This window comes from Anabas testudineus, chromosome 23 (genome assembly GCF_900324465.2).
Source record: "Anabas testudineus chromosome 23, fAnaTes1.2, whole genome shotgun sequence".
Lineage (NCBI taxonomy): Eukaryota > Metazoa > Chordata > Actinopteri > Anabantiformes > Anabantidae > Anabas > Anabas testudineus.
Genome location: NC_046631.1, coordinates 6,168,518 through 6,191,183, shown reverse-complemented (window position 1 = coordinate 6,191,183; position 22,666 = coordinate 6,168,518).

The window sequence follows — 22,666 nt, the reverse complement described above, 5'->3', positions numbered from 1 at the left end:
CTGGCTTGCTATATCTACTGCTGAGATCTGGGATGCCTGTAATTACCTGCACTATCTTCATCTACTCAAATCAGCCCGATCCAAATCTTTATTTCCCCGAGGCCCCGGCCAGACTCCTAGATAGCGCTTACCTCCCAGGAAGACGCAGCCAATGTGTGTGCTTTTTAATCAGGCCTTGACTCAAGCTGTTCCAGCAGAGAGGAAAAAGACGGTCAAGCTGTGCCAGTGGCTTTTAGAAGGTTAGAGGTTCCAACAAAGTTTTGCCCAAATATAAACACTGACAGGCTGTTAATTCAAACATTGCACAGTGTGTAAGTCAGCTGGGAGCAACATTATTTTTTATAATAGTCTCATGACACACAGTTTTCAATCTGGACTTTGTTGTTTGAGTTTTCAAGTCATTAGTGAGCCGTGGTGCTCTGTGATATTTTTCAGTACTAATGGCACAACAAGGAATTAGCAGAACTGTGATCTAATTTAATTAAGCACCTCAGCTTTCCATAAAGAAATCTGTTACTGGCCAGAGCTCTGACACAGATGCTAGTAATAGCTCAAAAAAACACATTTCCGCATGTCCCATGTCTCAATGTCAGTGCGTTATACAAAACATAATCTAGAAACCAAGAGAGGAAGAAGCTCATTTGCACTTCAGAGCTCGACTTAGCAATCTCCGCAGGCCTTTGCTTATTTGCTCATCGCTTCCCCTCCCTTCTGCATTAAATGCTAACAAACCCAAACTGCAGGAGTCCAAAGGCCCCGCATTAGAATTTATAAACAGTTTAAAAGAGACATAAGCAAAGGCATTTACACAAACACCATCAATATTTCACAATTCATAACATTTCCCCTCTCATGTACGGTTAAATCCTCTTCTGGAAATAAATGGTGCTTTGCCCAATCCAGTTAGCTAATTGATTGTGACTGTTTGTGAAAATTGCACTAGTGGGATACGAACAAGCCCCCCCACCCCTTCTACTTTAAGAGAGAAAACATCTCTACCGAGGCTTCTAATGGTGTATGTACAAATAAAATCAGCACATTTGATCAGTCTTCACAGTACTCGGGGTACATTCAATGAATGTGTCAGTCTGAAGTCTTTTCACTGTCAAAGAAATTACTCGTAAAGCTCAGAAAAGATGTGATATCCACTAGAAACTGTAGCTTGTCTGGCGCTTCAGGACAAAACTTGTTTTCATTTTCTGCTACGCAGAGTTGAAACAGAAATTTCAAAAGAAGAGAGGGCTGATTTTAGCTACAGGTATAGACAAAAACAATACTGTCTTTATCTGATATAATAATAATAATAATAATCTCTTCCCTAAGCCCAGAAGAAAGAGGAAAAAAAGCACATGAAACCAGCTCATTTATAAAATGCCCGGCATTTATTTGACACAGAGGGAGGACAAAAAGCACATGTACCTTAGTGAATGCCTGCCAAATAAATTAAACAAGCAGCTTGTGCAAACTCAAAGGTCTAATTAGGTACACAAATTCAAAGGACATAATGCATGAGGAGGATGACGGAAATGGTAGGTTAATGCCGAACTCACCCGCTGATTTGGGCCCAGAGTGCGGGTGAGCATGAGAGCGCGCAGCATCCTGAAGGAGCTTTTGAAGTGAGCATTGTAGTAGAGGCCCCTGCTACAAATCACCACCTCGCAGCTCAGACTGAGCGCTGCCCAAACACCCACACTCTAGACACACACACACTGACACAAATGCAGTCAAGTACATTCATACTTGTAGCCACAGACACACACACACACACACACACACACACTCAGAGAAATATTATGGAGTGAGAAGTGAAAATAACGAGAGCAGAGGAGAGGAGATGAGAGAGAATAATGGAAAGAGTGGGTACTCTCTCCTAGGTGGCATGCTATGGAGACACCCATTTGTATTTTTTTTTACTCAGTATGGAAAATGGTAAATAGGTGGCTCATGTGCTGTGAGGGCAGTCTCCTGTGTGTATGTGTGGGCATGGGAGGGGGGTGTTTGGATGTATGCCTCCCCTTGCTAATGCACTACTTATTTTTTGTGTCTGCAGTGTGATCACAATGGTAATCAAAGCCAAACGCAGGTTTCCGCAGAGGGATACCGCTTTTACATCTCTTAACACAGCACAGGTGGTACCTCTAAAGAAGAAATAAAGACCCATGAAATCCTTCTCCTCCTCCTGCTCCTCGTTTCTCCTCTCTCTGGTGGATCGCTCATTAAAAGATCGCTGTACAGCAGGTGTTCGGTCACAGAGTGTTGAAGGAGAGGGTGCTTGAAGTGGCAGAAATCACAAAGTGGATCGGAATGCCGTCGCACGTACTGTATAGGCGCTTAAATAGGGAAATGCAAACACACACAAATATGCATGCAGTGTGGATACTGTCGAAGGCAAACACATGAATACTGTATGTAACAGCACACAAACACACTCAAGGGAGTAGTGAACATCTGCTTGGAGCAGTCCCCGAAAGATCTGACTACAAGAGTCCTCTCTGGCCCAATGTGGCCTCCATGGGTGGGACTAGAGATTTTGACGGTCACACACCAACACATGTGCACAAAGGAAATATGGCAGTGAGGAAACTATAAAATAATCACATAAACGCTTGCAGAAGTTAAGAAAAGTATGAATGAAAGAGAAACACCAAGACAGAAAGAAAGGAAGTTAAATGAAGGCCCACGCAGAGACACCAAAAACTCTCCTTCGCACCATAGATGTCAGCTGATGCCAGAGCCATCACGCGCCCTCACATTATCATAATGCAATAAACCCTGTAGATAGGCAAGTCACAATAGTCGTAATTTTCCCTCTCCTGCTCAGGCTTCATGTAAATGCTGCCGTCTGGCTCCATAGGGGGGCCGGAGTGCAGCCTGCGCTCCTCCACGCTGCACCAAAGAGATAATAGCAAACGTGTTTGCAGGGGATGCTATTTTTACACAGGGATGCCAGATCCCATTCCTTCAGCACATTTTTTTTTTTTTTAGCTCTTAGACTCTGATTATTTCTATGCCTGTCCTCCTTCCTATCCCATCCTGTCCGCCTGATTCAATTAATATTCCACCGAAGTAAGTATGAAAGTACAAAAATCAATTTATCATGCTTTAGAATCAAGTCTGCTGTTCTTTTGTGATGGCGTAACGCTGGTTTACATACGCGGGTTAGATTGTCAAAAGACTGTCTTGCATTGTAGTCTGCTTTTGTCTTCATTCTGTCCCAGGGAGGATGCCGTCTTGTCTTTGCTATGTCAGGGCATATGTGCACCACATGAGTGTATGTGTTTGTGTAGACTTCCCGCATGTGCGTGTGCATGCTTGTATGTGGGGACCACTTGTTATTCCCAGGGTTGGAGCTCACTGAGGCTTGTGTCTCTGTGTGTTTACAGCTCCGGGGGCTTGTTGCCTCCTGACTACAAGAAAGAGTGATGAATAAATAACATCCAACTCTCTCTAGCTCTCGCTCACTCTCTCTGAGGCCTTGAAGTTGGTGTGTGCCTGTGTGTGCGTGTTGATGTCTCGTTGTGAGTATGTGTACACATGCGCCTGTACCTGTATGTGTTTTTGTGTGCGCGACGTGAATGTGTAAGCATTCCTGTTTGTGACCGCATGTGTCACAGCGTGTGTGTTTGTGTCTTCAGCATCTCTCAGTAGACCAGATTGTCCTTCATCTAGCTGATTCCTGGCCCCTGTTGGCAGGAAGCCGTCAGAGAGGGAGCTAGGGACAAACACATGGATGGAGGGAAACACATCCTCTTTATCCTAGACATCAGTAGGAATATGCAGAGGGCATGCTAGCGCACGAGTGTGTGCATGTGCGTCTGTGCTCGTTTCTGCATTGTCAACGTGAAACACTCCGGGAGATTGGGAGGAAAAAGAGACATCTAGAGAAAAAGAGGACTACATTATGAGTGTGTGTATTCTCCTGAGCAACACTTCCACAAGTCTCTTTACCATGAGAGGCCTTCAATTAACCCTTAACCTGCTAATTCAACTCTCCAAGAAATACAGCTCATTAAATGCCTTTTATTTATCCTAACTGGACACACGTGCATTTTCACAGTCTGCGTGTTATTGCCTTAGTGGAGCAAATTGCACAAAAGCAATGACAGTTAATGCACTAACCAACAAATAAAGGCCTCTTTCAATGTAATGATTGCTGCAACGGCTATAAAAGAGTCTCTTGTTAGTACTATAGCAGCTACATATTCATTTGTCTCTTGCGGCTGCTTATGAACATGAGCAGGAGGGGGAAGTGGTTTTATTTACATGGCATTATGTTACATCAAGTGGTTGTGCTCAATTAGGGAAGCCATCATAATGGTTTTAAGTCTCTAATACAGTCTGCTGAAAGGGACCATGACTTGCTAATAGGGTATAATTCCTTTTGTATCTGTATCCATGTGCAGCAGTAGGGAGGGAAAGGAGAAGAGGAGGGGGCAAATCCGTATCATCAGTAAAAACAATGCATCAATTAAGCAATTAGCGAGGAACAAACTGGGCAGCTTTCCAAACCCTCCCAATAAGGCACTGTGCCAAGGGGGCTTGTATCGTTCATTATACCCACATCACAGAGATGTGGAAAGAGAGAGAAACAGGCAGGGAAAGAGCCAAAGAGAGAGAGGAGGAGAGAGGCTTGCCTTTCATTTGTAAAGTGGAGGCATTTGTCTGCCAGCATGGAGACGTTTTGTTCCGCCAGATGTGCTTTTTAGCGAGGCCACATGGTCGGTCAAGGCTGGGGAGAAGGTGTGTATGAGTGCCAGTGTGCAAGTGTGTGTGTGTTGTGCGTGAAGGGGAGGAGGGGGGGACACCAAACGGCCTCTTCGCTGCCATCTGATTAATTAAGACTTGAAAGGGGCCCAGTGGCAGCAGGGTTTTAATTGTGGTAATTGGGGTTAATAAGGTGCCATTACATGCGCTGATCACAAGTATTGTTTCATCCAGACGGGCAAATTGAGCGGGGTTAAACACTGATGGTAGAAAGGATGGGAGGAAAAGAGTAAAGAGTGGATGAGGGGGAGGAGAGGGAGACTTGGCAGCCATACATGCCACTTGTTCCTGCAATGTTAACACCGTGTAGCCCATGTAGGCAACTGAAAAGCTGTAGCTAATCAGAACACCTGTCGTTGTCTTTAAACTTGGAATTACTGTTTCTGTGTGGTAATTAATATGTACAGATTACAGATATTTCTAATTAGCATCTTTAACAAACTGAAAAAAGCAGCAGCATCATTCTATCTGCATTCATATACTTTTTATATTTGAGATTTGATATGCGCTACCAGTCTGCTCACATTAAACTAAAAACTTTTGAATCCCTGCTAGTTTCCCCACATTAGTTTGATTAGAGTCTATACTACACACACTCTCCCACGCAGTCACCTCAGAGAACACCTGCAGTATTTACTCAATGGGCTGAACAGAAATCACACAGTTTGTACTCCCCGTCCTTTTCAGACTGTCTTGAGGTCACAATATGTGGAACAATAACAGCCGGGGCTTTTAATAACTGAGAACTTCTGAGACAGGAAGGTTCAAACTTCGCCATCAATCTCTTGGATGTGTTCCTGTAAGGTCAGTTTAAAAGCTAACACGTCAGAGTGAACTGCAACAGTGTCTGCTAATGATTTGTAACACAGGCGTAAAAGGGACAAAGTTCAACTTTGGCAGATGACAAAGTGCAAAAAAGTACAGGCTGATCCTGGATTACTTGACAAAAGTGACATAGCATGTGTTTTAAGGAATATTAAACATCCTCAGTCACTTGTTGAGATCTTCACTCAGCTGTGTTTCGTTCCATCTCTGTCTCTCTCCCTGAAAAGTTGTGTATGTCCTGAATCCCTGGCTGAAAACAATGAACTGCATTATATCCACCCCCACCTCCACCCCCACCATGGTAAGTCATTTTGGGTGTGCCTGAGTGATTTGAGCTAACTTGGCAAAGCTCACTGGAGTGTGTCTTCTTCACCTGCTGACAGCCAGCGCAGAGACACAGAGCGAGAGCGAGAGGGAGACAGACAATGATTGGGACAGAGAACGAGTCAGAGACGAAGCGAGACAGACAAAAAAAGAAAGCCATAAGACAGATCATCCCTGGTGGTGCTGTGCTGTCCTGTGGTCTACCTTTCTGTCAGGTGGCCCAGTGGAGAGATGGAGAACGCCAGGCCAATTAATCAAAGTCAGATGCGGCTGGATGCCTGGAGTCACTCATGATCCGTGTTCTCCCCCCCCCCACCCCCAGAAAAACACCCACACAACACACGTACAAACACAGCACCGGCTCTTCATCTCCTTTTTCCTATTTCATGGTATTTCTTTACCTTTCTGAGCCTGGCTGCTACAGTTCAGCGGAGGAGCCTCTTGCATGCACACATACATTTGCAAAATTAGTGACATGAGCCCCCTCCCACCAATTTTCACCCTCCTACACACAAGCATATACTATCTACACACAGATAGTATATTCTTGCTATTTATTTTCACTTTGGGCCTCTATTACAACCTATAACACCTTGATGTTCTTATATTAAACGGAAACGTAAGCACAACTGATTTCACTCCTCAGTCTCAGTTTTGTGATTTGATCTGGTCTCATGCGTGCAGACGTTCAAGAACACACACCCGTCCTCCATCAGGAGATGAGTCTAGTCTTTTCAGCAGGATGTAAAGTAGTGAGCACGTCGCTCCCCTGTGACCTCAAAATGCACAGATCATCTCCCTTGCTTCTCCTTAAATTTGGCAAAGTGGCACTTTTGCTTAAAAAGGAGTTTATAAAACAGCAGATTTAGAGGCACCGTGTCGTCACTTGAAGTCTCACCAGGCGCTGTGCACGCCTCTAAACTTTTACCCCCCTATTTCCTCTGATTTACATTGCTGCAGTCTAATACTGAGTCTTCACACAGCACAAAAACACTTTAGACTTAATTCAAAGGGCTTCTTGGTGAGATGCATTACATTAAAACATTTTTATACCTAATGCTTTCCAAACGTTTGAGGTACAGTTGTCTAACTTCACAGTGAAGTAAGTCAAAGTTTTTCATTACTATTCACCTTTGTTTCTTAAAGCTGAAACACATGGGACCTCGAATATCCTAGTGTTTAAATCTCATAACATATTTAGTAACAGCAACAATCATGCATGTCATATTCATCTCTCTCTTATCATTTCCTGGTTTCCTCCACACTATCTTTTGTCCAATAAAGGCAAAGAATGCTTTTACTGGACAAAGGAAACAAATCAATGCGAGTATGGAAATAATTTAAAACTAAATCCAAACCACATTTCTCCAACGCATGGCATCCATACTCCATGAGAAACGAAACCAGCTATTACACAGAACAAATTTATGCTGTCATAACCCGGATGTGCTGTTACGGAGCACTATAAATGTTTGCTTCATGTTACATTTTAGTGAACCTTACTGAATCCAGGCTATACAGCAGTCAAAGTTTTGCCAGACGTTCAACAAAACAGTAAGTCTAGCTGGTTTAACCTGGAGCCACTTTATTTGAATTTGTAAAGCGTCACAGGGATCAAACTTTTTAATTAACTGCGATGACCTGATTGGTCATTAACCACGAAAAAAGGAAACAGATTATAGCTGCCTACTATGTCAAAGTTTAAAAGGTCACATTCAGTGGTCAATCAATGCAGAAGATAAAAAGTGACATGAATACACCCTCCTACATGTCCAACTACGTTTGCTATGTCTTACTATGTTTTCCATTCTTTTTTTTCTTCCCGTCTCCTCTCTCCTCATTTTTCTGCTTTCTTTCTCCCTCCTTTCTCACCCGAACGCCAGCTTCTCTTCCTTTCTTTTCTGCTCACCTCTCCTTTCCTCAATTCTCCCCCCATTGATGTAGGAGCCAGATGAAGCTCTAATAGTGTCTACAGGGAGCCAGCATTTACCACATCTAAAGCAAACAGGCAGGTCTCTTCTGCTTTCTGTGCCACTGAGGGCCTTCCTCTCTTTCCCTCTGTGCTCCTCTCTATTACCCCCATCTCCAATGGCTTCATCTGCAGAAAGCCCTCAACGCTGCATCGTCTGCCCCTATGAGCCGTGCTAGCCAGTCCAAGTTTTCCTCTGTCTGTCTTTGATGTGTGCCAGTGTTCAACAAGCTCCCTTCTTTTGTCAAGGCGCTTCCGAGACAACTGATTTACACAGAGATAACGGCTCACACCAGGCTGGTGGGGGCTGCTTTTCCATGTGGCTGTAGGGGAAAAGGGAAGAAAAAGCAAGCGAAAGCCCCATTGGCTGTGACAGCATTCCATGATCATCCACAATGGAGGCACTGGTGTGTATATGTGCCTTTTCCACAGCCTGCAACAGGAGTTGCAATCCGCAGGAGGGTGAAAAGCACACAACTTTCCTGCATCCTGCTCTTTTTCCACCCCGCTCAATCAGCAAGTGGTGCAGAACAATAGCAAGTGAATCTGACGGCGACCTACTCTAGATACAGTGGGGTCGTGCAAAACAGACAATGACCTTTAAAAGACAATATGCTAATAAATAGCCGTGGCGAGGGCCTCGGCACTCCACACAAAGGGACCTTGGGAAACCGGCAGAGTTTTAATCAGGTGCAGCTCTTTTAAAAAGAGCCTGTGGCCACATAATTGATCCCAAAAGGTAGGTCTCCGCACAGAACCTTGGGATGCTGTTGCGTTACTATAAAGAACTAATAACACTCTTTGTTTTGCTCTCCGGGAGGATGGGGAGATTTAAATCTACTGTATATTCTTGTGCTACAAAGGCCACAAATGGTAAGCATTTTAATGATGAAAATGTTTTGATGTCTTACACCTACTGAATATGGAAAAATGATGGGTGTGTGTTTTGCCCCTCCAGTGACGATGCATAGGCAAACAGCCTGGTGAGGATAAAAAGGCAAAATGATGAGAAAAAAAAGTCACTGAATCAGTGTTATTACTGATTCGTTTAGGAAAAAGTGTGTGTGTGCAATAGTGTCTGTGTACTTTGAGGGTGGTGGTGGGGGTTGGATAACTTTCACGGCAGTAGTGCCCTCCTTGGCTGAATCTGCTGCTACTGCTGCCACAGCCGTTTTGCCTGGAGTCATGAGAATAAGCCACTGTATTAGAATTCCATCAGCATTTCTGTCACTTCCATAGCAGAACACGCACAAATGCACCCACATCCACACACACACACACACACACACACACACACACACACACACTGTTAAGCGACTCCAGAGCACGGATACAATGTTATTCCACAGGTTAAAGAGAAAAGCAAATGATTGCCCCTTGCGACATGACACATCAGCATAAAAAGAATGGGGATGAATTATCCCTAAAACAATTAATCTCTCCTTCCCTTACAAGTGCTGCCACTGATTTAGCGATAAAGCAGAGATGAATGAGTGTGGCGCCTGCCAGTGGTTTCAGTGGCTGCCAAATTGCTGTTCCTGACTCTAGTTAGTCAAAGCTTTTGTCTGCCACCGCAGTGTAAACATATGTGAACCCTTGGCAGGGGAAAACACATCTTAGCTAAACTGTGGTTTACACTGATTACAGGCTTGCAGATGCTGCAGATTCTGTCAGAGAAAAACATCACATGAGGAGGGATCCTCCAGCTTCCAGTTGTCAGGTGAAACCGCAAACGGCCTGCTTCTGGCACTACTAGCTCTGGTGTAAATTGAGCTCAAACGCTGAGCTGGGATATGTGTCTATGATCGAGTACCGCCGCAGTTTGTATGCTTAGTTTAACTGTTTTTGAGATGAAAATCCAAACAAAGTTGGTTCTCAAATTTGCTATTTTGATGTTGTCTGCTTTGGTGGAAAAGTACAAAAATATTGAAGAGGGAAAAAAAGGGTATGAGTTGTGGTTTTAAATGTCTGCCCTCTATGTAACTGAGAGAGTAATCTCTGGAAAATGAATCAGGTAATTGCATTACACTTTTCAGTGCCTTACAGAGATCGTCTTTCCAAGCTGGGTAAACGTATCACATACAGCACAAACAGCAACTTAAATGTGAAATATTACACAGATCAAAGCACGATACCCCAATTTATTCCTTGTATTTACAGAATAAACATTGACAGAAGAGGGGAATAAGAAATCAAAAACATTTTTCAGTGGTGCGGACTGAATAGCAAAACCTGAAGCCAGAGCTGGAATACAGTCGCAAAACATAAATTTGGAATAATGCTTAAATCTAACCAAAACACATTCTCCAACAAAAGCAAAGACTCAAGCATGCTTGCAGCCTAAACTGTCAAAGATCAGCTTCTGAATTACATAAAGCTTAATAAATATCTCATTTTGTGTCAGGTTGAAAACTAAATGTTTCCTTAATTGGCACAGGATTAATGAACAATATATTCACTCTCATAATTTTTAAATTACTAACACTCCCTTTAATTGTCAGATTGAAAATCCAAGGACAGAGCCCTTTTACAATGCCTCCATCATGCTAACATAGCGCCTTGCCTCCAAACCATCCCATAAAATCCCATCGCTGCACTTAATTGTTCGATATGAAGCCAAAGCATCTGAGGTAATTCAAATGTCTTTCTCCGATGAATATGTGCAATTGTCCTCTTTCCCTATTCTAATTTAATGCCATCTGGGGAAGGTGATTGGCTCTGTGTTGCCATTGCTGCCAACTGGGGTCAGCCTAACCATCAAGCGCTGTAATTGAGTAGTTAGTGGCAATTTTCTCCCCTAATTTCCATCTGCGAAATCCGGGCCTGGCATGGCAAATAGCACATTACACAGGCACGATTGTGGCAAAGTGTAATAACATCGTTTCCACAGTTTGAAAACTTCCCCTGAACAAATGAGAATCACTGCCGTACATGTCATTTCAAAAACTCCTTCCTTCCCCCTGCACTCATCCTTGATCTTACACACACGTACTGAGAAAACATGCAAGGAAACACACACCGGCATGAGACACCGTGCGGAATAAAGACTGCGGTGACGTCCCATTAACATATAGATAATTAGCTGCCCTAACTGTGGCCCTCCCCTCAACACCCTAATCCCCTGACAAAGCCTTTGACTAGCATTATCACAAACACCATGTTGACACCAATGCAGCTCTTAGGAGGCCATCTTGATTGGCTTATTCACCATGACACGCTTCTATCAGAGGAAGATGAAGGAGGTGATGATTTATGAGGGTATAATCCATAACCAATGCCATTCCTTGTGTATTTTCTGGGAGAAAAAGCCGGGGTGGAGTTGTAAACTAATGGACCGGCAGGTTTGAACACTGCGACTTGATAACTTTGGCTGCAAGATTTATGGTGATCGTAAAGCGATGTCAGGGACAAAGAAGAGTGGAAATATGAGTTGGACTACTAATGGCGAGGTTATCACGCAGAATTTTACTCAATGCCGAACACTCAGCCGCATGCAAGCACACACAAAGTCATCATGTGGATGTGAATGCTTTATTCCAACTCTAACAATCGTTCTTCAGAAATGTGAAAGGGATGATTTTAAGAAAATGTTATTTGGAGTAATACATTAAGCACTGTCGACTTGAGACACGATTTTCCCAGTAACATAAATTCAATTTTATAACTCTAGAAGGAAAGACTCCCTGCTTCTCCCTCATCTCTTCTCTTCTTCTCTCTCTTTTTTTTTTTTACATTTTGTAATTACTATGACGCACTACATCAAAAGCGAAGTAATAATAGTTGTAATTTAATCTATTCACACAAGTCATTTTCATAAACTCTCCCTGCTTAATGTGCGTTTCATTCATTATTGATCAGGCACTGATGATGTGGTAATGACAACGGCATTGTTTTTTTTTCCCCCCTTCTCTTTTCCTTAAATGTAGACCTTGTGATTCAGGGTTTTCATTACAGGCAGCACACCGGCCCTCTGAATTACCGAGGGCAAACAAAAGATAATTAACATCAGGAGGGATGTGGGACAGTCACCCCCACCACGAGTACCACCATCACCACCAATCGCAACTCTCCCGACTTGACATCATCCTTCCAAACCTTCTCAAGGTTCACTACATCCTGGTTCTTTGCACATGCCGTGTAGATCCCCTTTGGTCAAATAGCATACAGTAATTACTGAGGATTCTCCCTTCAGCCTTCTCTCTCCATCTCCTCCCTACTCTCCACCTCTCTCTGCTCTGCCTGAACAAAGATCAACATAGCTAGGACCAAAATCATCAAAATTATTAAGAAGTTAAGACTAAGACTCGGAGTAAAAACGTGAATGACTGAATCTCACATTGTGTATCTTACTAACTAACTTACTAACATGGAAAAAAAGATGTAAGAGAGGAACTTTGATGATTGTATTTACTTTGTCTGGCTCTACTGTGAACTTCCTAACATACAGTAGTGTGTGAAATCTATATTTTATTGATTTACATCAGCACAATTTGATTCAGCCTTTACTCTCAGCTGCTGTCCAGCGCATTCATCTGTCCACCGGTTTGTCTACTGACCTGCCTTCTGCTACTCGTCTCCTCACCTTACTCACTCTCCTGCCACACATCCGAATGCCACAGGAGAGTGAAAGCCAAGGATTTTTATTAAGGAGTAGGGACAGCATTCATTTTTTAAAACCTCCTCAATAAAATATCATACGGTCGCTCCACATTCCTCAGAATTATAATGACATGAATATTTAAATTTAAATGCATTCCGAGCACGCCGGTTTTCTCTTCTTCACGACGGCATCAGATCTCATTTTCTACTTAAGCTCCTCTATCATGTTTATGCATATCCACATGCATGATACATATCTCGTTTTTTTTTTAAGCTCCTTAATGCAGGCCTGATAATTTTGCTTGACTTTAATGGGGAATGACTCCTCATTGGCAAGCTTTTCTCTTTAAGACAAAAATAAAAAAATATGATCAAATGCCCCTTTCATGTGGAACAGAGGCTGTTTTTGAAACTTCTTACTCTCTCACTCTCCCTCTGTTGCCTTGGCTGCAAGTAAATAGATCAAAAAAGGAGGCGCAACTTTATATTCTAGTTTTGAAGCATTCTGTAATTGGACACATTTAATTGATATCCCTCAAGCCCATAATTATAATGTAAAAAGAAAAAGGAGGAAGCACAGTCCTCTATCATAGAAATGCTATTTTCCTTTATTAAAATGAATGAATACTTGATGAAAAACAGAATCAGAATGGGAAGAGAACTAAAGTTTATGATGCATTTTGACTCAAGAATGGCAAGTATTGATTGATAGTTTCCGTGTGTTCGGTGTGTTATCATTATGTTCGATTACAGAGTCCTTGTGAAGGCGGAATGGACCCTTGTGAGTTTCGCTCTCTGGGAGCTTGTACGCTCTGATCTCTTCTCCTCCCTGACAAGGAGATATCACTTCCTTCCCTGATGGAGAGGGAATGGTGCGCAGATAAGACTTTGTCATCTGCAGTATGTCTTTTCCGACACATCACAGATGACTCACTTGGACTCCAAGAGATGGTTAATTGAAGAAGACATTAAAAACTCACCACTGTCAATCTGCATCTCTGGTTTCTATGGATAGGACTGATTTCTTAGATCTTACAGTGGGTGCTGGTGATACACATGTAAAACGAATGCTAGTATTTACACTGTGAGATGAGTAAAATTAATTTTAGATCCATTGAGATAAAAGTGATTAAAGTATGAATGTAGAACTCTAGGGGAACTGTGTATTTAAATGAATTTTAAAAATCAAATTAATCAAGGATAAAACAATTACTTCAAGCAATTACTTCTTTCTGGATGATCTCACTCATATGATGGTCAGTGAAAACTATAAAAAAGAAAGGGATATAAGGATTTAAATTATTTGTCCTCCTGTCTGACAACCTGTTGAGCAAAAAAAAAAAAAAAAAAAGTTCCAAGTCACAAAAGATCATCTTTCCATCTTCCTCGCTGTGTGTTTCGATCTCACTCAAGTGACACAGCTGTGGCACTTGAATGAGATAAGGAGAGATGGCGAGGTTAAAATTAAGGACACAGTATCTTCAGCCATCAGAGCTGTCACACATATGCAAGATCCAAAATGACTAAATGTGCCAATATGGACAAATGTGTCAAGACTTAATTTACACTATTTTCCTCAATGGAGACGTATCTCACTCCTTCACCATTTGCCCCTTAAAAACTGATGTTACACAGTGACAAGTGACCATAGTAGAATATTGAGAAGAGGAAAGTCAACTCCATAATCACACCACTACGCTTCTTTATCTGTCAGTGTGTTCTGAACAAGAGGGAGAATTTTTCATCTGAGGAGACAGGGAGAGAAAAGAGACAGAAATGACACTCTTTTTTTCAATTCCTCTGCAGGTGCCGTGATACCAGGCTTCTATAGGGAGCTGAGTGTGATGACAAGAGGCTAAAGAGGGCTGAGTGGGACCAAAGAGACAAGATCAATTTCAGTCCTCTTGATCCCGTGACCCTAAAGCCCAGAGAGAGTCTCTCTGGGAGTCCCAGCCAAGTGCGCTGAGGCTGGGTGACTTTGAAGTAGGGTCAGGGAAGCAGGGAGGTTGGTACTGTAAATCTGTTGAGTACTGAAAAATGCTGTTGTGTGTTTGTGTGTGTGCGTGCATATGTGTGTGTGCCCCCTGGTGTGTGTTTGTGCCTGTGGAGAGGAGTGGGAGGGTTTGAGGTAAATGACAGTAACATGGTCACATCCTTGGATGAAATGTGAGACACTGGCAGATGGGGGTACTTGGCATTTCCTGCACCGACAAGGCCAGCTTGTTTGTTGGTGCCTAATGAGCTCTCGGACTCCATTAATGAGAGGACTGAATCCATTATCATCATCATTTCAAAAGGAGGCCCGGGCTCTAAACAGCTCCCCACATTAGCAGGACTTATCCTTGTTGCACCATTTGATCTGCACAAGCAGCAGGGGTTTGGACACAAACACATCCACACACAAACACACACACACACACACACACACACACAAACCCCTGCTTGTTAACACTACACACCCTTTACCCAGCCTTGATGTGAACCTACATATGCAGATGCTCATAAACTCCCCAAAAGGCAATATGAATGAGAACATAAACACTTTCTCACACATACAAACATGACGGCCGTTACTTTGGCTAGGAAAGCAGGGCGCGTAATGATATCATGGCATGGCAGCAGAGGGACAGATTCCATTTCCATCGCCTTCACCACTTTTTCCAGAGACATCAAAGGACCAATTAAGGTCCCAGTGAAGCTGGCCGTCAAGGCTGCAGTGGAGGTCCTGTCAGCGTTAGCCTGCCCTCAGTGCTGCTGTCTCTGTCTCAACCTCATACTGCTGACACCAGTGACAAGGACCCCTTACTGAACCTGCCTGCCTGCCTCCCTGTCTGCCTCGATTCTGCTTACCCAATATATGCATTTCCCTCTCTCTTTGTAGCTTTGTTTCTTTTGTTCCCTTGCTTGTCTCTCCCTTTACACCTTTTTGTTTTCTTTTCACCATCTGAGCTCTTCTTTTAAAAGTTTTCCCCTCCCTTTCTTGTTTATCTTTCTCTCTCTTTAAAGCTTTTCATTTAGCACGCTGGTTAAACAGCACCACCCCTCAGTGGTACAGTACCAGGGGCTGGCAAACAGCTTTCTCAGAACTAAGCATTGATGTAACAGAAGAAAAAAAACACTCTCTCTCTCTCTCTCTCTTAGTTTGATAACTTCTTCGTTGCGCCATTCACCCTCCCATGTCCTCCTCATGTATCTTTGGAATTACTGAAATGTTAACGTGCCTTTGCAGCCTTTGATATTTAAGACAAAAGGGTACAGATGTGCAGACTGCACGCACACAGACACAGGGCCAACTGGAAATGGGAAAGGAGCTTTAATCTCATTCTTTGTTATGCTCCAAAGAGTTCCTCCTCCCTGTGTATTTTTCTGAATCTCTTTGGTTCATCCGTCGCCTACCTCTCTGCCCTTTTCCGCTCGCAATTCCCGCATTTATAATGGCACAGAGCAGTGCAGAACAGAGGGGTGGGCAACAATTAATGGGTGACTGTTTTCAATCCACTGCTCACATTGTGGTTTCTACAATTGATTGCATCTCGGAAACAAAACCATAACAGGAGGTGTTGGGACTTCTGCGACAGAAGAGGAGGCAGCAAATGATGACTTGTGAGGAAAGATTTAAAAAATTTAACAATCACAGGTTAAACAACAGCTTGGCAGCATGAGAAATACCTTGGATCTGTTTTGCTTGATATTAATATGAACTTATAGATCTATATAAGATCTGTTAAAGCCTTCACTTTTTGAGGCACAAGAGAACAAACCAGTTGGTTGTGACATACCATACTCCACTGCCAGGCTAACGCTGATATACCATAGAAGCTGACATCATTGTATCATTGTCAGTTGCTTGGCATAGTTCCACCCTGAGGACAACAATGATACCATGGCACAAAGGCAGCTCTCCCTCTCTTCCTATCTCTTCCAGTGATTCGCCCCCCTCCTCATCTCCCTCCCTCCCTTTGGTATCTTTCTAGTGCAGTGGCCTCCGTTTACCACCATAACCCAAATTAGCTGGGCAGGCGTTATCCTCTCCATCGCGCCGTGCTGTTAGGAGAGGGGGAAAAAAATGTGGCAGAATTTCCTTTCTGCCTCTGTGACAGCGCTATCTGACAGCGTTTTACATCTCCCCTGCTCTCCCTTCACTACACTCTACTGTCAGACAAAGAAATTAATACCCCCAGTGACTGTGTTTTAATTAAGCAATTTCATGCAAATTACACATTTTAGATTGTCAAATAATATACTGCGCAAAATTGTAGGCAGGCTGATCTGATATGCATGGAGTGTTATTCTTCCAGGCACTGTGCATACATGGAAAATGAACAAAAATGCTAATTTCTAATCTATTATGCAAACAGTGGAGATACTTACATAGATTTGCACGCCTTTCTCCGATAAATACAGCTCTTGAATTCTATGTATAGAATGACTGGATTTCTTAAGCAGTCTTTGTCATTGTTATTTATCTTATATTGGCTTTATTTCAATCCTATCTCTTATACAAACAATGTATACTAATATTCAAGCTATGGTCTGTGTGATAGGATAACACAAATAAACACACAGGGAACAAATCTGCCAAATTTATCATTCAACACTGTTTCAAGATCTCATTGACAGTGAATAATTAGGAGGACTGTCTGACAATCAAAGAACAACTTGACACAAAAGTCTTATTTGAATATTCTCATTCCTAATACAGTCTAATGAAACATAGAGCCCTAACTAATATTAGTAATCCGCACTACTCTCCATCTTTTCCCATTAGCACAATGAACTTATTTAGAATTCATTATAATCCACAAGCCTTTTAGTACACTGGAATCAGTAATGATGACAAAATGAATATAACATTATACTTTATTATAGCAGACTTGATTTAATCTGGGGTTGCTGCCATATGAGAGTCCTCAGAAATACCCCTCTTGAAAACCATGGGTGTCAAAAGTCAGCGTGCGCAGGTACCGAGTCAAAAAGCAATCCTTATTAACTGGAAGCTTGAGGAGGGGTCTTGCTGTTTCTTTGTGATTCAAATCCATTTAATCAAAGGTTTGTTTCTATATGCTGCCACTTAATAGTGTATATTACTGCATACAATGAGACTCCAATGAATTGCAATCCATCCAGTGCCCCCTTCCATTTTCTTCTAAAGGGAAAAAATAGCAGGATAAGAGCAGGAGAAGGCGAGACTAATGGTAGGGTATGGGAGAGTTGTTGACGTGCTTCCTGCATATTCAGAACAGCGTGCCTTTCAATGGTCGCAGATTCATACAATAACCAAGACTTTTTTTTTTTTTACCCTGTGGTATAATAAAGTCTGGATGAACAATAGGGAAACATGTTCACCACGCAGTCTAAAACATTGTGGGGCAATTACAGGAGCTCTGAATATTCCTGCTCAACATGACGCTGCTCGCAGGTCCCTCGACTGCACGCTCCTGCAGTGAGGCCCTTTTTACATTATGCCTCTCATCTCACAGAAGTCAACTCAGGTCCAGGCCACCGGAAGACGATGGTCACAAAACAGCTCATTGAACTCCTGCAGGCTTCATCTAAGACACAGCATCGAAGCTTAACGTTTGGTGAATACTGTGCTACGACGACAGAAACTCTGCTGGCTGACTATTTAGTTCAAGAATGTGTCTGATCTTAAACCTTAAAGACCAATAGCACAAGTACAATAAACACTTCAATGTCTTTTTACATAATATAATTGTATAAATACACTTAATAGAATATTCTTTTCCTACTTTTTCAGTCTCTTTCAATACATCTCCATCTCACTAGCCACACAGAGGTGCTATCCTCCCGCTCCTTCCAAACTAAATAGTAACCTGATAGAAATTCAAAGCTCCATCTTCCCCTCTGTGACTCCTGGGTGAACCTACGGAATCACTTGAGGCCAACGCAGCAGCGGGGAAGCCAGCCAGAAGCCGCATCCAGCAGTCAGGTCCCGTGGATGCAAACACAAAGTCTGGTGACAGGCAGCCTGTGAGACGGGGAGGAGAGGCCGGATTTGGGGGGAACCATCAGTTGCACACTCCGAAGTTCCTTGCTGTGTATTAGAGGGCGATTAGAAGGTTTGCTGTGCCGTCTGATTACCACATGACTACAGGCTTTATTGATCTCATTACTGAGTCGACTTGGCAGTGACAACAACTTAGCAAAGTACTCGAAATGATGTAATACGATAAACAAAGTGTTGTTAGGCATCGCAAGACTGCACTATGACATTATATCCCTGTAGTTTAATTACTGTTAGGATATTTCAGAGATGAGGAGTCATGCAACAGTTGTCCCGTTCAAATGCCCCCCTCCAAAAAAAAGGGGTTTTAAGATGTGACTAATGAGGTGAGTACAAGATTACACAGAAGATCATTAGTCATGCTGATATCACAGTAATGCTTTGTTTTCCTTTTTCAAATGCAATAAAAAGACAGAAAATAAATGTCCTTAAATGATCTTTTGTTACAGGACAATATGTGTTAAGCATTACTCACACGTGTCAGGAGGGCAGGAAACTGGAAATCATTCCCCTGTTTCCTCCACGTCATCATTCTCCTCCTATTGAAAAGTCTGAAGCGGACAACAACAGGCCCCGGTGTTGTGCTTGCTCATTAAGTCTGCCCGGAGGTAAGCCAATTGATCTGCAATTCATTTTCACAAGCGTTAAATCAATGCAGGGAGACATGAAAAGCCCCAGGTTTTTACGACTTCAGTCGAAGATTCCTGAAACGCTTTGTAACAGCAGATAATGGTAATCTGCTTTGTTTGTGACTCGCTACTGAACAATCAATATGGTAAAAAGGGAAAAAAGCCATGGACCCTGAGAGGAAGTTGATTTGAATGAAAACAATATTTTTCTTTTCTGAAGTAGTCTGTCTATGCTTCCAGACAGATTTGTGATTATATATACATGCACAATGCTCTCTGAGGGACACAGTAGAACCACTCAAAAATCTAAATCTACCCACTTAGAGTTCGATTTATCCATTTAAATATACAAAGCTAAACTAAACCACTAATTAATAATTCCTTCTGAGACTCCTATAACATATGCAAACACACAAACAACAGTACTTCATTGCCCTAAGTACAGTATGTGACACCTGAGCGATCCATTAGAGCTCGTTCCATATTGATTGACAAAGTAGCAACATAAAGTAATTATAATTGATTCCAGATGAGGCTCAGCCTGCCATACACAGATCCTCCTCCTCCTGCTTTCTCTCTCTCCATCTCACTTACTGCTTGGAATCTGAATAGGGAGCTCGGGTAATTAGGTCACGCTGTTAAATTTTTAATGATCTCTGAAATCATATTCATGCTCACAGTGTGTCAGGTACACGTACAGCCAGCCTGGAGTGATACATCACCATTCTATGACATGAACAGAAGGCCTTAGCCATTTAATTGTGTGACCTTTTCGACCGAGCACCGGGTGAAGCCATGGGGAGAGAGAGGTATTTAGTGGGAAAATGAGTGATTGGGTATTGGTGAGATGTACAATGCACAAGCTCGTCATAATAAAACAGACAGAGATTTTGTGTGACGGTGTATGTGCGCCTGCTAAGGTGTTTGCAAAGTAGGAGTCTGTGTGAAAGTAGTTTGATTGTGGCTATCATGCTACATCTTTATGACAATTATGGCTCAGTCATGGTCAAGGTTGAAGCCAAAGGGTGTAAAGGTCAGATGGAAAGATAAAGGCTGGGAACACGGCTGGCAGCTATCCCATAATTTGTAATGACAGGTGATCATCTTCTGTCTTTGTAATGAAACATGTGGTAAGAAAGCAAGAAGAAAAAAAAAAAACTATCCTGCACATTACAATAGCAGTTGTGGAAAGTGTTTAAGTACATTTACTCAAGTGTTCTCACTTTAAGTGCAATTATGAGTTACTATTGACAATTTATAGTTAATGTCCCTTGATATTTTACTCCACCACATTCTGCAGGGCAATATTTCACTGCCACTATATTTAAGTTTTTTGGGCCCGGATCTCCATCCATGTCCTTATACCTAATAGTTGTTATCTGTTGATAGCAAGTCCAATCCAATACTTATTTACCTACAATATGCACATAACACATTGAAGTAAGAGTTGTATTAGACATAGTCTGACACACCTTATTTTTCAGGAGCTACTTGAGCCAAATACTGCAGGCCCTCAAAAAATATTAAATTCATAAGCTTAAATTATTTATACGATATGAATAAAACTAATAACTGGGAGAAAAGTAACTTTAGGAGTAATGAGATCTTGTGAAGTGAAGCCACATCAGTCACACATTAGAGTACAGTAAAGAAAGGATTGGGTTTTATTCATTTTTGTGGATGCTTACTCTTAAAAATATGCAATATGAAAGTCTTGCACCACAACAGACAACACAAACTATTAAAATATTTGTCTCTATGGACCTAATGCTTAATGTCTAATCTATTTTTTGTAGGGGGGGTTGTTACTGTCAAGCTGAGTTGACAGTCCGCAGTTCAACTTTGTAGATGCTCTTTTGACCTCCTTTTGCCATAATTATGGGGAGTGAAAACATGGTTTCTCTATATACATGGTGAGTGGAGCAGAAAGAGAGGGAGTACCTTGTTCACCTCACACATGTAAAATCCTTCATTAGTGAGTGATTGTCTCATCCTGCGCCAGCATCTGACAGTAATGTGGGCTTGATCCCCTATAATTACTGTTCCCATGGAAATGATTGCATCCTGAGTTTCCAAACTGACAACTCTATTTGGACACAAGTAATCCGCTTTCTTGGCTGCGGCTGATACCTGAGCATAATCTGCCCAGTCAAGCGGGAAGGAACGGCAGCACGCTTTCTTGCAGCCATGGCATGAAACACAAACGCTGAAGCGTCTCCCCTGTTGCACTCCGGTAATTTAGGCAATCTTGGGTTTGTGGGTTTTGAAGCATGTATTTTTTTGCCCTTTCTTCATCATTGTAGGGGATTGCATGGCTAGAAGGAAATGGAGATATAAATAAGGACAGGTGGCAGAGTGCGCTACGATCTACAAAATTCTACAGTAACCATCCAGTAAAAAGGTATTAAGTGGACTGCAGACTTTACAAAGACACATACAAAGGTATTAGACTTAAACTCGATGGAGAAAATAATTTATGGATGTGACGTATCTATGAAACAAAAAGACAAAGGACGAGAAGAAAAAAAAATCAACAGAGCCTAGCAAAAAGCAAATTAATAGAAATGGCACCTTAAAAGAGACTTAACAACTTGGTGCTTTTCATTCATTAGTGTGCCCTGCCGTTAATACATCATTGTGTGAGAGGCATGAAGGACAGGCAGTGATGGGATTACAGCCCCTTCTAATAGCACGTCGCTGAAATTAAAATTCACCGGGAGACGATGCATCAGGGAAAAGTGAACAGAGGCAGATGCATGATGGAGTTAAAAAAAAAAAAAAAAAAAAAGTAGAGGATGCCGGGGTGGGGAGATAAATAACAGAGGCTGAAATGACTCTCATAAACAGAGCAGACGTCTAGCAGGCTATTAGGCGCGACGCAGCCAACATGACAAGGCAATGATGCTGGGTAAACACTTTCTGTTTATTCATTTAACTATCGCTCAGCTGGCTGAAATAATCATGATGAACAACCCCTGCCATGCCAGAAGATTAAGGGGCCAAATAACATGCAATGATATAAAACAATTTTCTGTAGCTCATTTACAGTGGGAAAGTATCATTGGACACAGACTATTGTAGCTGCACTTGGCAGCAAAAGCATTACTGACTTCATTTTCAGCTGCACATTCCTCTAAGTCAGGAGGGACTAACATGATGAGCTTTTCACAGTGTGTTTATGTATTTATCTATTTACACTGCCACGGGAGTTGTGGTTGTCATGTTTGCAGGCTCCCCGTTTGTTAATAAGGCTAAGCCTCTTCGCATGAGCCTAGAGGCACATGGCTAAGCCCTCTTACAACTCTGGTTGTACACGAAGAGTCAAAAGGAAATCAGCTGATAAGAGAAGGTGTCCCAGTGTCAATATCTGCTCTCTAATGGAGGAAGACAGCATGTTACACTTAATGATATTAAATGTGCTAGAAAAGCTGCAAGTCCACAGTAAGTGTGAGTTTGATTAGAAGTTTATCAGCACTCAAAAAAATCACAAATGATAAGGTCAAAGGTGAAGGAAAACACGCCTAATATGAG